Genomic DNA, 15,014 nt, shown 5'->3' on the forward strand with positions numbered 1-15,014 from the left:
TAGATATATTTCTTAATGCTAAAGGGATCAAGGGATATGGGGAAAAAGCGGGAACAGGGTACTGAGTTAGACGATCAGCCATGATCATTTTGAATGGCGAAGCAAGCCCAAAGGGCCGAATGGCCTACTCTTGCTCTTATTTTCTATGATTCTATGAAAACTGTTCATGATTTTGAACACCTATATCAAATTTCCCCTTAGCCTTCTCTGTTCTAAGGAGAACAATCCCAGCTTCTCCAGTCTCTCCACATAAGTGAAGTCCCTCATCCCTAGTACCATTCTGGTAAATCTCTTCTGCACCCTCTCAAAGGCCTTGACATCCTTCCTAAAATGTAGTGCCCAGAATTGAGCACAATACTCCAGCTGCTGCCTATTGAGTTTTTAATAAAGGTTTAGCATAGCTTCCTTGCTTTTGTACTCTATGCCTCCATTAATAAAGCCCAGGATCCCATATGCTTTTTTAGCAACCTTCTCAACTTGTCCTGCCACCTTCAAAAGATTTGTGTACATATACCCCAAGGTCACTCTGTTCCTGCACTACCTTTAAAATTGTATCATTGCGTTTATATTGTCTCTCCTCATTCTTCCTACCAAAATGTATCACTTCACACTTCTCTGCATTAAATCTCACCTGCCATGTGTCTGCCATGTGTCTTACATTGAATCTGATGGCTTGACTTGCTGTGGTGGTAAATTAACGTGGGGCAAAAGTGAAAAATAGCTTCCTAATGATTGAGTGGTAATTACACATAATTGCCACATGGCTACTATCAAAATAGCCTTAATAACCAGAGGGAGGAAATCCTGCTCTTGATGTTTAATTAAAAGTCTCAATATTCTTGCAGGGTTTCAGCATCAATATCAGGTCATTAAATATTTTATTAATTTTTTTTTACTATGATTAAAATATTTGTAACATGTCAATGTGTTGGTAGTTTAAATGCAGTGCAGAAAGCATATTATGCTATATTAAACTATTATACATTCAAGTGCTAATCTTTGGAGGTCATGTTAAATAATTGCTTTGCGTCAGTATTTACAGTAGAGGAAGAGGATAGCATGCTGGATGTCCCAAGGAAACTAATTTTGAATCAGGGATGGGGACTCATCTTAATCAACATAAGCAAATTAACAGTAATGAAGAAAATAATGGCACTAAAGGGTGACAAGTCCCCAGGACCAATTGGCGTCCATCCCAGGGTTTTAAAGGAAGAAGGTGGGAACATTGCAGAAGCCCTAACTGTAATCTTCCAAAGTTTCCTCGATTGAGGAACTGTCCCACTAGATTGGAAAATTGCACATGTCACTCCGTTATTTAAGAAAGGTGAGAGAGGGAAACAAGGGAATTATAGACCTTTGAGTGAAAAAATTGCCCCTCTGGACCCTTTTGTATCTCTCCCCTCTCACCTTAAATCTATGCCCCCTCGTTATAGACTCCCCTACCTTTGGGAAAAGATTTTGACTATCTACCTTATCTATGCCCCTCATTATTTTATAGACTTCTATAAGATCACCCCTAAACCTCCTACTCTCCAGGGAAAAAAGTCTCAGTCTATCCAAGCTCTCCCTATAAGTCAAACCATCAAGTCCCGGTAGCATCCTAGTAAATCTTTTTTGCACTCTTTCTAGTTTAATAATATCCTTTCTATAATAGGGTGACCAGAACTGTACACAGTATTCCAAGTGTGGCCTTACTAATGTCTTGTACAACTTCAACAAGACATCCCAACTCCTGTATTCAATGTTCTGACCAATGAAACCAAGCATGCCGAATGCCTTCTTCACCACCCTATCCACCTGTGACTCCACTTTCAAGGAGCTATGAACGTGTACTCCTAGATCTCTTTGTTCTATAACTCTCCCCAACGCCCTACCATTAACGGAGTAGGTCCTGGCCCGATTCGATCTACCAAAATGCATCACCTCACATTTATCTAAATTAAACTCCATCTGCCATTCATCGGCCCACTGGCCCAATTTATCAAGATCCCGTTGCAATCCTAGATAACCTTCTTCACATAGATCATTAAAATGTCTTGGACAGGTACAGAAAATAATCAAAAATGCTAATGGAATGCTGGCTTCTGTATCTAGAGGACTAGAATAAAAGGGGGTTGGAGGTTATGCTACAGCTATACAAAGCCCTGGTTAGACCACACCTGGAGTACTGTGTTCAGTTCTGGGCACTGCACCTAAGGAAGGATATATTGGCCATGGAGGGAGTGCAGTGTAGATTTACTACAATGATACCTGGACTCCAAGGGTTAAATTACGAGGAGAGATTAAACAAACTAGGGTCGTATTCCCTGAAATTTAGAAGATTAAGGGGTGGTTTGATTGAAGTTTTCAAGATATTAAGGGGAACTGATAGGGTAGATAGAGGGAAACTATTTCTGCTGGTTGAGGAGTCTAGGACTAGGGGACATAGCCTAAAAATTAGAGCCAGGACTTTCAGGAGTGAAGTTAGGAAACACTTCTACACGGAAAGGGTGGTAGAAGTTTGAAACTCTCTTCCGCAAACGACAGTTGATGCTAGCTCAATTGTTAATTTTAAATCTGAGATTGATAGATTTTTGTTAACCAAAGGTATTAAGGGATATGGGACTAAGGCGGGTATATGGAGTTAGGTCATAGATCAGTCATGACCTCACTGAATGGTGGAACAGGCTCGAGGGGCTGGATGGCCTACTCCTGTTCCTATCTTCCTATGCTCCTATATTTGGTTGCATTTGTAGCACCACAGGTTTCATTTGATCCATATTTGTTGGTCTTTGGAGGAATAATTTAATTTAATTTATAATATGTCTTGTTAAAACTCATCCAACAGTTCGAAACAATGGAAGTTAAGTTTTCAGAAGCAGAAAAATTGAACACTTTCTTAAAGGATTCTTATATATTTATCTGTATTCTAGTCACCCCCCAAGTCTGGGGCAACTTCTCCAACTGTGGAAGCAGGCAATATTTAAGGGTAGATGTTCTTGTCGGGCACAATTTAGGTAGGAATGACGCAATGTGGGAGATTCTGCTGATTTTTTTGCACAGCTTTTTCTGCCTGAAATTTATGATGTGCATGCATTAACTAACCAGCACGAGCTTACATCTGCACAGCAAGTTGCCTGAGGGAATGCTTGCGCAGCTGACATGAATTCTAAAGCATAGCAGGAGCCATTTAAAGTGAAGGGAATTGAAGCTGTATTAATCCTGGGTTCTTGTGCTCTTCCACCCCATCCCTTCATAAGAGTGAAAACATAGAATCATAGAAAGGTTGCAGCATGGATAGAGGTCATTCGGCCCATCGAGTCCATGCCGGCTCTATGCAAGAGCAATCCAGCTAGTGCCACTCCACTGCCTTATCCCCATAGCCCTGCATTTTTTTTCCTTTCAAGTACTTATCTAGTTCCCTTTTGAAAGTCACGATTGAATCTGCCTCCACCACCCCCTCGGGCAGTGCATTCCAGATTCTAACCACTCACTGCGTAAAGAAGTTTTTCCTCAAATCACCTTTGGTTCTTTTGCCAATCACCTTAAATCTATGTCCTCTAATTCTTGACCCTTCTGCCAATTTCCAAACAGTTTCTCTCTATCTATTCTGTCTAGACCTTTCATGTTTTTAAATATCTCTATCAAATCTCCTCTCAACTTTCTCTGTTCCAAGGAGAACAATCCCAGCTTCTCCAGTCTATCCATGTAACTAAAGTCCCTCATCCCTGGAATCATTCTAGTAAATCTTTGCTGCACCATCTCTAAGGTCTTCAATAAATCTGGCAAGAAACAGCTGACAGGGTGAATATTGTCAGGAACACCCAGAGGACTTACTCCAAATAAAGACAATGGTAGACTTCAGGACAGCTGCCAAGTTAGCGCAACTGTACAGTTTTCTGTATTAAGTAACTGCCGTAAATGTGCTTGCCATATAGGTTTCCTCATGATCTGTGACTATTTAAATGCTACCCATACAAAATACTCAGGCACCTTACAGCTCTTTGAATGTTCACCATGCATGTTCATACTGCAGCATGAATGCAACTTAAAACTGAACTGTTGTCAAACTGGTGTCTTAAAAGGGCATCAGCAAATCCTTCTAACTCAACCTAGCTCAACGATGCATGTTCTTGGAATCACACACTGGATATGGGCTGCAGGATGGGCACTAGTTTGTCATTCTATGTGCCCTTGAAACTTACAAGATCTCAAGACTATCCACTTACAAGGCAAAAAGCACATAACAGAAAAAAACAGATGCAAAGTGGGCCCTGAGGTGTAAAACCCTTGACTACCTTTGAAGACGTTATGCTGAAGCTAATCGACTATGAGAGCACAGAAGGAGTGAGGGAGTTTGAACACAGAGGCCTGCCCTATGCTCAGAACTAGTACCATTCTGCTCTTGTTATATCTTCTCTCTCTTTCTCACTCTCTCTCACTCTCTCTCTCTCTCACACATATACTTACACAGGCATTCACTCAATCACATTGTTCAAAGGGGTTTCTTAGAGGTAGTATATGTTCCTTTTCCGTTTTTAGTTTGTCAGCACACCAAGAATAAACCAGAGCCTCACCACACTCTGCGTTATTCTTAATAACTGTCACCAGCAGTGTCACAGGTACACAGGTGTCACATCCTGCAGGGTGTAGATAGTGACACTAAGGAGGTAGCACTGGTGAGTCACACCCATGAGGAATGTAAATAGTTGTGTCTGTGGAAGAGCTAGATTATCAATTCACTTCATTCTTTAACTGCAGTTCCTACAGATTAGAACCTCACAGGGCCTTCTCAGAAAAGGAGGTTGCTGCCTGATCAGAACTATCTACAGCAGTCAATTGAGTGTGTCCAACATATCCTGCTAGGCCTGGCTAGGAGTGTAGGCAAGTCCATTAGCTACATATGTGTAGCTTTTAAAAATGTGTTCTTGGATGTGGATGACTCTGGGAAGGCCACATTTATTGCCCATCCGTAGTTGCCCTAAGAAGGTGCTGGTAGGGCTTCTCCTTAAATTGTTGCAGTCCTTTGGGTGATGGTGCTCCCACAATGGTGTTAGATATGCAAAACATGCAGGAAGATTTCTCTGCATTGTAGTCTGACATGGAGCACATGGCAACTCCAGAGATATCAGCAGTGAATTCCACCCCCCCACCCCATCAAATGGCACAGGTCCTCAGTATAATGGGATTGTCTCTCACGAATAATCACACTGCTGCTATAGAGGCCTTGGGTTTCAATTCACAAGAAGTTTTCTCATTTGGCTTAACTGCGGTGGGGGATTGGATGGAGAGAACACTGAGGTCTGTTCCCAAGCAGATCAGTGGGCATGCTGAAGGAGGGCCCAGCAGCAGGGGCAAGGATAGAGAAGGCACGATGAGACAGTTGTACCTCAGAGGACTATCACATCTAGCCTGACCAGCCCATCGAGCCCCCTGTGCAAGTGACAGAAGATGTGCCAGAAAGCATTCAGGACCAGCCAGGCACAGCAACAGCGGTCATGACTGAATTAATTGCTGAGCCAACTCAGACACCAGCACAAGGAGGTACACTGCCATCTAAATCTCAAGTGTATCCTGCTGAAGTCCGGCAGCCAGACAGCATGTTTACTCCTTACACTGGGCAATCACTTGGAAGAAGTCAAAGGTTAACAATTATCGTTACCAGGTTCTGGTTTTAATTCCTTTATCAAATAAGGACACCACTTGTATCTTCCTCTAATCCACTGGCATTTACCCTGTTTTCAGTGAAAATATGTATTAAGGCATCACATAATCTTTGTCATTTCCTTCAGTACCCTAGGGTAAATTAATTTATCCACCTTAAGCCCTTTCAATTTGGCTTGTAACACTTCCCTTGAGATGTGCAAGCAACCTATTTGAGTTATAGTTTTACAAAACTATACACATGTACTGGATGATTCAGAAATAAAATGAAAAGTTGAAAAATTAAAAATCTGGAGTGATTTCATAACAAACCACTTTTACCATCACTGCAAGTTTCAATATAGATTGTTTCGTTCAACTGCAATATGGGTACTTCTAAATCAACTATAACAATAAACCGTGTACCGGTTTTGAGCACACATGTGCAGCCAGATTTTGCCAATAGATCATGGAGTAGATTTTCAGCTGAAAGTCAATGAATGGAAATTCATGGGGATATGTCCTTAAAGTCTCAAGAACACAAAGTCTTGTTTCAATTACACACCCTGGCATTAGAACATACTCTCTTGAAGTGTATAACTGATTTTGATAACTTGTACACGCTAATGCAGAATCAAATGGAACAAATGTGACATCTTTAGTATAAAAATATTTTTTAAATGTCAATTAAAAATAAGACAGTTTGAAGATATTCACGTGAGCAATATCAAGTAGTTAGTCAGCTTTGTTACTCACTCCAGGATTTAGGCCGCACTCCAGGGTTTCAACATATAATATGACACTTCAGTAGAGTACTAAGGAGTGCTGCATTGTCTGAGGTGCCACCATTCAGATGAAACAATAAACTGAGGCCCTTTCTGCTTTTTCCATTGGTTCAGTGGGATGTTAAAGATCCCACTGTGTTATGTGACGAAGAGCGAGAAGTTCTTCTGGTGCCCTGGCCAATATTTTTCTTTCAACCAATATAAAATAAAACAAATGAACTGTTCATTCATTTCCCTGCTGTTAGTGGGATTTTGCTGTGCGCAAAATGGCTGCTGCATTCACCTCCATGACAAAAGTGACCACACTTCTAAGCATCTCATGTATGTAAAATGCTTTGGAATGTTTTCGAAAGATGTGATGGTGCACGATCAAGAGACCTGTTTTGCTTCAAAATACAAAAGACTCTATAGTGGTTATTCCACAATCTCGCATTGCTAGAGGGCAGTTTCGCTGGCAAGAAGTGCAGGTCGGAAATATTCCCTGTCACTCTCCCTGTGTGCAAGGCTCCCCACTGGCAGACAGGATAACGGAATTACCCCTTATATTTCTGTTGTTAGATACTATCGTGACAAGTCTAAAATGTCTCCCTTATGTTTTACAGGCTGTCAGGGAAAATACACATCTTGACTAATGTGCCAACGTCACTTCAAAGAGGGATGGCTGACTCTAGATTGATTAATAAGTATGACAGAAGGCTGCCATTATAGGTGCTGACTAGCCCAACAGAGAGGGAGGCTATCAGCCATTGGGGGTAATTTTGACTTTGGTTGACAGTGTAAAACAGGGTGATATTGATTCAGCCGCCTGTTATACATCTCTCCCAATTTTCATTTCTGTTGAATCGATATGACCCATTTTACACTATCACCAAAAGTCAAAATTACCCCCAATGTATCAGAAATGTTATTTATAGATATAAGCATTGCTTCACAAAAACCTGTCAGGCAACTCCTGGGTCTCTGAACACCACTTTGATTAACAAAGTTGTGCAATTAGGAATCTTGCTTTTGTGCTATTTCCCTTTGTTCCAGTTTGGACTTTGAAGCAAAGAAGGATTATAATTATTGTCCTGTATCAAGGTTGCTTCGGTGAATCTCTGCTTCAGCGGGTTGCTAACAAGCTGGAGCTCGTGGAACACGCCATGAATATACAAATTCAAATTTAAACTGAACATTACAATTGTAGGTCCAAAGTAAAAGTGAACCTCTGTTGTACTGGGTAACTAATGAGTTGAGGAGAGTGGAACACTCCAATGGACCTTACATCACAAACATCTGATCTAAACTAAGAGTGTTACTTCTGAAATGTACTAGAGATCCAAGACGTTAATTGTTTTCAAGCAGGGAATATTAGCTTGGTAATGTGTGGTAATCTAATGAAATCTGCTGTGTTTATTCTTTCTTTCTGAATAAACATGATTCATGGTTGTAGTCTGAGATACACGATCTGTCAGAGTTATTTGTGCATTAGTCAGAGAGATTAAGAGCATACAGTGATTACCAGTACCACATCCGTCACGTATGTAAATGGTAAAAAGGGTTAATTGTTGACTCTGTGACCTGCTATCCCAGATTACCTTGTGTATAAAGCCATGTTTCAGCTCACAGGAAATGTGTGATTGCCTGTGGTTTTTGTTTGGACATGAGAAAAAAGTATCTTGAGCAAGTTTGAATCATGCCAATTAAGGCATGATAAGGCATTACATAAAGGCAAGTTTTGCAATCTTTCCTTTTTATGAAGAATTAAACTGAGCTCATTAGTTCAACAGCTGGGGTAATGGGCCTTCTGGTAAGATTATAAAAAGTTACTGCATCTTGTTATGTACAGCAATTTATATGAGGCCATACAACAATAGCTACACCCTTGAGATTACTCTGCTGGTCTGAGTTCAAGACAATATCAAATAGAAAATCAACCCAATGTATCTTTTTGTAATGAACAGAACATTTCCAAATAGTCACGCTTTTACAAATCATTTTCCATTATATGGTGCAATACATGCATTCCCTTCGCAGCACATCACAAAGATAACTGCAGTTGGGGAATGTGATTGGTTTGTCTAGCTCATGTTTCCATAGAAACCTGCGGTCCTTCATCGGACCATCTAACTGCCTCTTGAATGATTCCAGGGCTCATGCCTCCATTACCCTATCTGGAAGATCATTCCAGTTATTAGTCATTCTTTGCTTAAAGAAATGTTTGCTGATATTAGCCTACAACAGCTTATACCTATGGCCCCTCTTTTTTCAGTCATAACCTAACTTGAAATAATGCTCTGGATGAACCTTTCTATTCCACTAAGTATCTTATATAACGTCCTTTCTCACTTACCTCTCTTCAAAGCTGAGGATTCTGAGTTTTTCAAACCTTTTTTTGATCAACCTTGTAGAGCTTCTCTGCACCATAGCTTGAATGTTTCCCTTGTGCCTCGTGAACTGGAACTGAATGCAGCACTCAGTTGTGCAGCCAAAGCAAAGTACTGAACAGCCTTAGTATGACAATCTTAGACTTATAAGCTTCCACTGGTAGTGGAGCCTCAATAGAGATGAATGTTGGTTGGGAAATAGGGTCTGCAGGCCGGAATGCCCCAGTCAAAGCCAGTGTTCATGATAGAACCTGTTTCTGGGCTTGATTCCTCTTTCTCTGGGGATTCTTGCAGATATCAAGTTGGTTTATAGTTCTCAGTCCCGAGCTTCTAGAGTTCACTGACCATGAGCATCTTCGGGGCCTTAACTGAGCCACAGCAGCCTTCCACCTCCTTTGCTGAAGCCACTAGGGGAGCATCTCATAGGAGCACAATAGAGGTAAGAAAACACTTAAATAAGGCAATGTGGGCTCACACAAGGGTGATGGTTATTGGTGTAGGCATTTATGTAAGTAAGTAAAATGATAAACCTTTTAAAAATCTTTGAATGCAGAGAGTATTTTTCTAGTAGCTGGTGACCCTGCAATGTTATTGACACGAATACCAATGTTAATCTTTGGGCATAGAATCATAGAATCTTACAGCACAGAAGGAGTCCATTCGACCAGTCATGCCTGTGCCGGCTCTTTGAAAGAGCTGTCCAATTTGTCCCACACCCCAGCTTTTTCCCCATAACGATGCAAATTAGTCCTCTTCAAGTACATGTCCAATTGCCTTTTGAAAGCTCCTATGGAATCTGATTCCATCACCCTTTCAGGTGGTGCATTCCAGATCTTAACAACCCTTTGTGTGAAATAATGTCTCCTGATTTCCCTTCTAGTTCTTTTGCCAATTATTTTATATCTATGACCTTTGATCACTGACCCACTTGCTAGAGGAAACAGTTTCTCCCTTCTTGCTCTATCAAAACCCCTCATAATTTTGAATACCTGTATTAGGTCTCCCCTTAAACTTCTCTGCTGTAAGGAGGACAATCCCAGCTTCTCCAATCTCTCTACATAGTTGAAGTTCCTCATCCCTGGTATCATCCTGGTAAATCTCCCCTGTATCCTCTCCAAGGCCTTGACATCCTTCCTAAAGTTTGGTGTCCAGGATTGTACACAATACTCCAGCTGAGGCCTAACCAGTGATTTGTAAGGGTTTAGCATAACTTGCTTGCTTTTGTATTCAATGCCCCGATTTACAAAGCCAAGAATCCCATATGCTTTCTTAACCTCCTTCTCAACTTGCCCTGCCATCTTCAAAGATTTGTGAATATGCACCCCCAGGTCCCTCTGCTCTTGCACCCCCCTCAAAATAGTACCATTTAGATTATATTGCCTCTCCCTGTTGTTCCTCCCAAAGTGCATCACTTCACACTTATCCGCATTAAATTGCATCTGTCATGTGTCTGCCCATTTCACAGTCTGTCTCTGTCCTCCTGAAGTCTGCTACTATCCTGCTCACTATTTACCATGTTGCCAAGTTTTGTATCATTCGCAAACTTTGAAATTGTACTCCCTATATCCAAGTCCAGGTCATTTATCTATAACAAGAAAAGCGATGGTCCCAATACAAACAGAAAATTATGGAAATACTCAGCAAGTCAGGCAGCATCTGTGGAGAAAGAAACAGGATTAACGTTTCAGGTCGAAGACCTTTCGTCAGAACTTCTGATGAAAGGTCACTGACCTGAAATGTTAACTGTCTCTTTCTCCACAGATGCTGCCTGACTTGCTTAGTATTTCCAGCATTTTCTGTTTTTATTTCAGATTTCCAGCATTCACAGTATTTGGCTTTTGAATGGTCCTAATACCCTGGGAGAACCCCACTGCATACTTCTCTCCAGTCAGAAAAAGATCTATTCTCCCTGCCTCCCATCCCTTAGCCAATTGGTAGTTTTCCCACCACTAAGGTTAGACTGACTAGCCTGTAGTTGCCAGGTTTATCCCTCTCCCCTTTTTTGAACAGTGGTGCAACATTTGCAATCCTCCAGTCCTCTGGCACACTCTCATATCCAAGGAGGATTGAAAGATTATGACCAGAGCTTCCGTTAGCTCCACCCTAGCTTCCATCAGCAACCTAGGATGCATCCCATCTGGACCAGGTGACTTGATAACTTTGAGTTATGCCAACCTCCTTTCTATCTATTTTTATCCTATCCAATATCTCTACTCCCCCTTCCTCTACTGAGACATTAATTTCATCCTCTTCTTTTGTGAAGACAGATGCAAAGTGCTCATTCAGTATCTTATTTTTATTTTAACTTGGACAAACCAGGTGGGAACTGGGTAGTAGTGGTCCTACAATCAGAGTGCTGCACTTGCTGTCCTGTTTCCATTCCGATCCTGCCTATTGCCATGCAGATGCAATTTATTTGAGGGTGGAAGGGCTGGAAGAGATGCTGGACATGCCTACTAATGAAGTGGCGCTGGGATTGTTCTACTAGCGCTCTTGAATGAGTTGCACCAGTAGAACTTTGCTTGCAGGCAGCTGCTGGAGCCCTCCTGCTTCCTCACAGTTAAGGGACTAGTTAGGGGAGTGATACTAGTCTGCTTACACCTGTTGACTGAGGACCTAACTGTTATCACCTATGAGACAGAGAGAAAGTGATTCAAAGAAAGACACATACACAGATGGAGAGGAAGACAGACGGGGGTAGATTTCCGTCTTCACCGCCTAGGTTCAATTCAATGGCATTAAAATCAGGCAGCTTGTATAATGTGCCGGCAATCCACTTTGCCAGATTACTGTCCATGCGGTGAAGAAGGAAATCTACTTCATAGTGTATTTCCTCAATCTAATTTGATTTTTTTTTAAAAGAAATGAGTTGAATTTTGAAATCAAACAAAGCCCCTTTGAGGAAATGGAGAGGAACCGAGTGTGGGGGAGGGGTAGTGGGAAACACATTGAGGTGATGGAATTTTTGGCCTCTTGCCACCCACTATATGGGGAGTGAGTGGGAATGGTAAAGGAATGGATGGAAGGCAAAGGGTGAGGTGATTTACAGCAGAGTGAGGGGAAGGAGAGGATGCAGGGGTAGAGCAGATATTTCAAAGGGGAATGGAAGTGAGAGGTTGGTACGTAGGGGAGCAGTTAGTGGGAGGGCAAAAGGGTATAGGATGTGTTGGGATCACTACCCCGATCTCCACTAGCTCCTGGCTTCAAATTGTTTCATGCCTTTACTCTACCTTACCTCTGCAATCTTCTCTATTCCTTTGTTTTACCATGCACCCTTTGCTCTGGTCCACTGTGTGCACGCTTTCCTTCATTCCACCATCAGTACAGTCCCTGTACTGCTGTTCTCTGCAATAAGCCAGACCAGCAATATATCAGTCAGACATGAGACCATTATGTTTACTTATGGTGGCCTCACTGGAGGCAGAACTGTCAAGTGCTAATCAGCTGCTTGTCACTACATTTTTCACATCACTGCTGGTATGAATTTGAGCTGAAAATCTCACAATAATAGGGGCAAAAGTGGCAGGAGGAGTGGGCTTTACTATAACCGTTCAGCAGCAGGACAGCAATAATGACAACAAATTAATGAAGATAGAGTGTGAATGTTTCAGATTAATGGTATCTGGTGGACTGATCAGGGTTGATTTTAACTTGGACAAACCAGGCGGGAACTGGGTGGTAGTGGCCTTAAAATCAGAGTGCTGCACTTACTGCTCTGTTCCTATTCCGATCCTGCCTGTTGCCATTTTGACCAGATCCCTTACAAGGGTGTCCCAAGTGTTGGTCTTAATCAGGCGGAAGCCTCATTAAATTATGCAAATCAGGGTCCCATGATTTACAATTTTGAGATATGAATGGGTGGAGTGTGCTCAGCGCATGCTTTACCTATTTGTACTGTGTGTTGAGCAGTTCAACCAGTGGTCCTTAAAGAGACCACTGGAGCAGCTCACAAAATGGCGCAAGAAATATCTAAAATGCAACATACTGCTGATGGTGGAAACCTGAAATAAAAAGAAAATGCTAGAAACACTCAGCAGGTCAGGCAACATGTGTGGAGAGAGGAAGATTCTGACAAAAGGTCATCGACCTGAAATGTTCCACTACCTTCCTCCCTCCACAGGTGATGCCGGATCTACCATTTTCTGTTTTTATTTCAGGAAATATCAAATGTTGTTTTTGGTGGAGGCAGGAGGAGCAGATGTGTTATCACCAGCCCGTTCTCTGCAGGTAGTTACAACCCACCCTATAGTATCTCAACTAGAATAGATGATAGAAATCAGAATTTGAACCTGAAAATCATGCAAAACATCGTCATTATATATTTACTTAGGATGCTACTGTGTTATATTTCCTCAAACTGAATCAATGTTAACCTCATTCAATGTATTATATTGACTCATTTATACTTTCCTCACTGTAAATGTTGTTATGAATGAATCATAGAATCATAGAAGTTACAACATGGAAACAGGCCCTTCGGCCCAACATGTCCATGTCGCCCAGTTTATACCACTAAGCTAGTCCCAATTGCCTGCACTTGGCCCATATCCCTCTATACCCATCTTACCCATGTAACTGTCCAAATGCTTTTTAAAAGACAAAATTGTACCCGCCTCTACTACTGCCTCTGGCAGCTCGTTCCAGACACTCACCACCCTTTGAGTGAAAAAATTGCCCCTCTGGACCCTTTTGTATCTCTCCCCTCTCACCTTAAATCTATGTCCCCTCGTTATAGACTCCCCTACCTTTGGGAAAAGATTTTGACTATCTACCTTATCTATGCCCCTCATTATTTTATAGACTTCTATAAGATCACCCCTTAACCTCCTACTCTCCAGGGAAAAAATTCCCAGTCTACCTAACCTCTCCCTATAAGTCAAACCATCAAGTCCCGGTAGCATCCTAGTAAATCATTTCTGCACTCTTTCTAGTTTAATAATATCCTTTCTATAATAGGGTGACCAGAACTGTACACAGTATTCCAAGTGTGGCCTTACTAATGTCTTGTACAACTTCAACAAGACATCCCAACTCCTGTATTCAATGTTCTGACCAATGAAACCAAGCATGCCGAATGCCTTCCTCACCACCCCATCCACCTGTGACTCCACTTTCAAGGAGCTATGAACCTGTACTCCTAGATCTCTTTGTTCTATAACTCTCCCCAACGCCCTACCATTAACGGAGTAGGTCCTGGCCCGATTTGATCTACCAAAATGCATCACCTCACATTTATCTAAATTAAACTCCATCTGCCATTCATCGGCCCACTGGCCCAATTTATCAAGATCCCGTTGCAATCCTAGATAACCTTCTTCACTGTCCACAATGCCACCAATCTTGGTGTCATCTGCAAACTTACTAACCATGCCTCCTAAATTCTTATCCAAATCATTAATATAAATAACAAATAACAGCGGACCCAGCGCCGATCCCTGAGGCACACCGCTGGTCACAGGCCTCCAGTTTGAAAAACAACCCTCTACAACCACCCTCTGTCTTCTGTCGTCAAGCCAATTTTGTATCCAATTGGCTACCTCACCTTGGATCCCGTGAGATTTAACCTTATGTAACAACCTACCATGCGGTACCTTGTCAAAGGCTTTGCTGTGATGTGGAGATGCCGGTGATGGACTGGGGTTGACAATTGTAAACAATTTTACAACACCAAGTTATAGTCCAACGATTTTATTTGAAATTTACAAGCTTTCGGAGGCTTCCTCCTTCCTCAGGTAAATGTCAGGAACTCCTCGAAGCCTACGCATTTATAAATCACAAAACAATACATGGTGATTACAGATAGTCTTTGCAACGGGCAGTACCTATATGTACCACAACAACTGGCTGTTCACCCTCCCCCTCCAGAATGTCCTGCAGCCGCTCCAAGACATCCCTGACCCTTGCACCAGGGAGGCAACATACCATCCTGGAGTCTCGGTTGCGTCCGCAGAAACGCCTGTCTATTCCCCTTACAATCGAGTCCCCTATCACTATAGCTCTGCCACTCTTTTTCCTGCCCTCCTGCGCAGCAGAGCCAGCCACGGTGCCATGAACCTGGCCACTGCCACCTTCCCCTGGTGAGCCATCTCCCCCAACAGTATCCAAAACGGTATACCTGTTTTGGAGGGAGATGACCGATCTATCTACCTATCTACCTGTCTGTCTATCCAGCATCTATCTATCTTATATCTACCGGCACACACACATACATAGCCAATCCTGTCATGACCGAGAGACAGAG

The sequence above is a fragment of the Heptranchias perlo genome, chromosome 9 (assembly GCF_035084215.1).
Source record: "Heptranchias perlo isolate sHepPer1 chromosome 9, sHepPer1.hap1, whole genome shotgun sequence".
NCBI lineage: Eukaryota > Metazoa > Chordata > Chondrichthyes > Hexanchiformes > Hexanchidae > Heptranchias > Heptranchias perlo.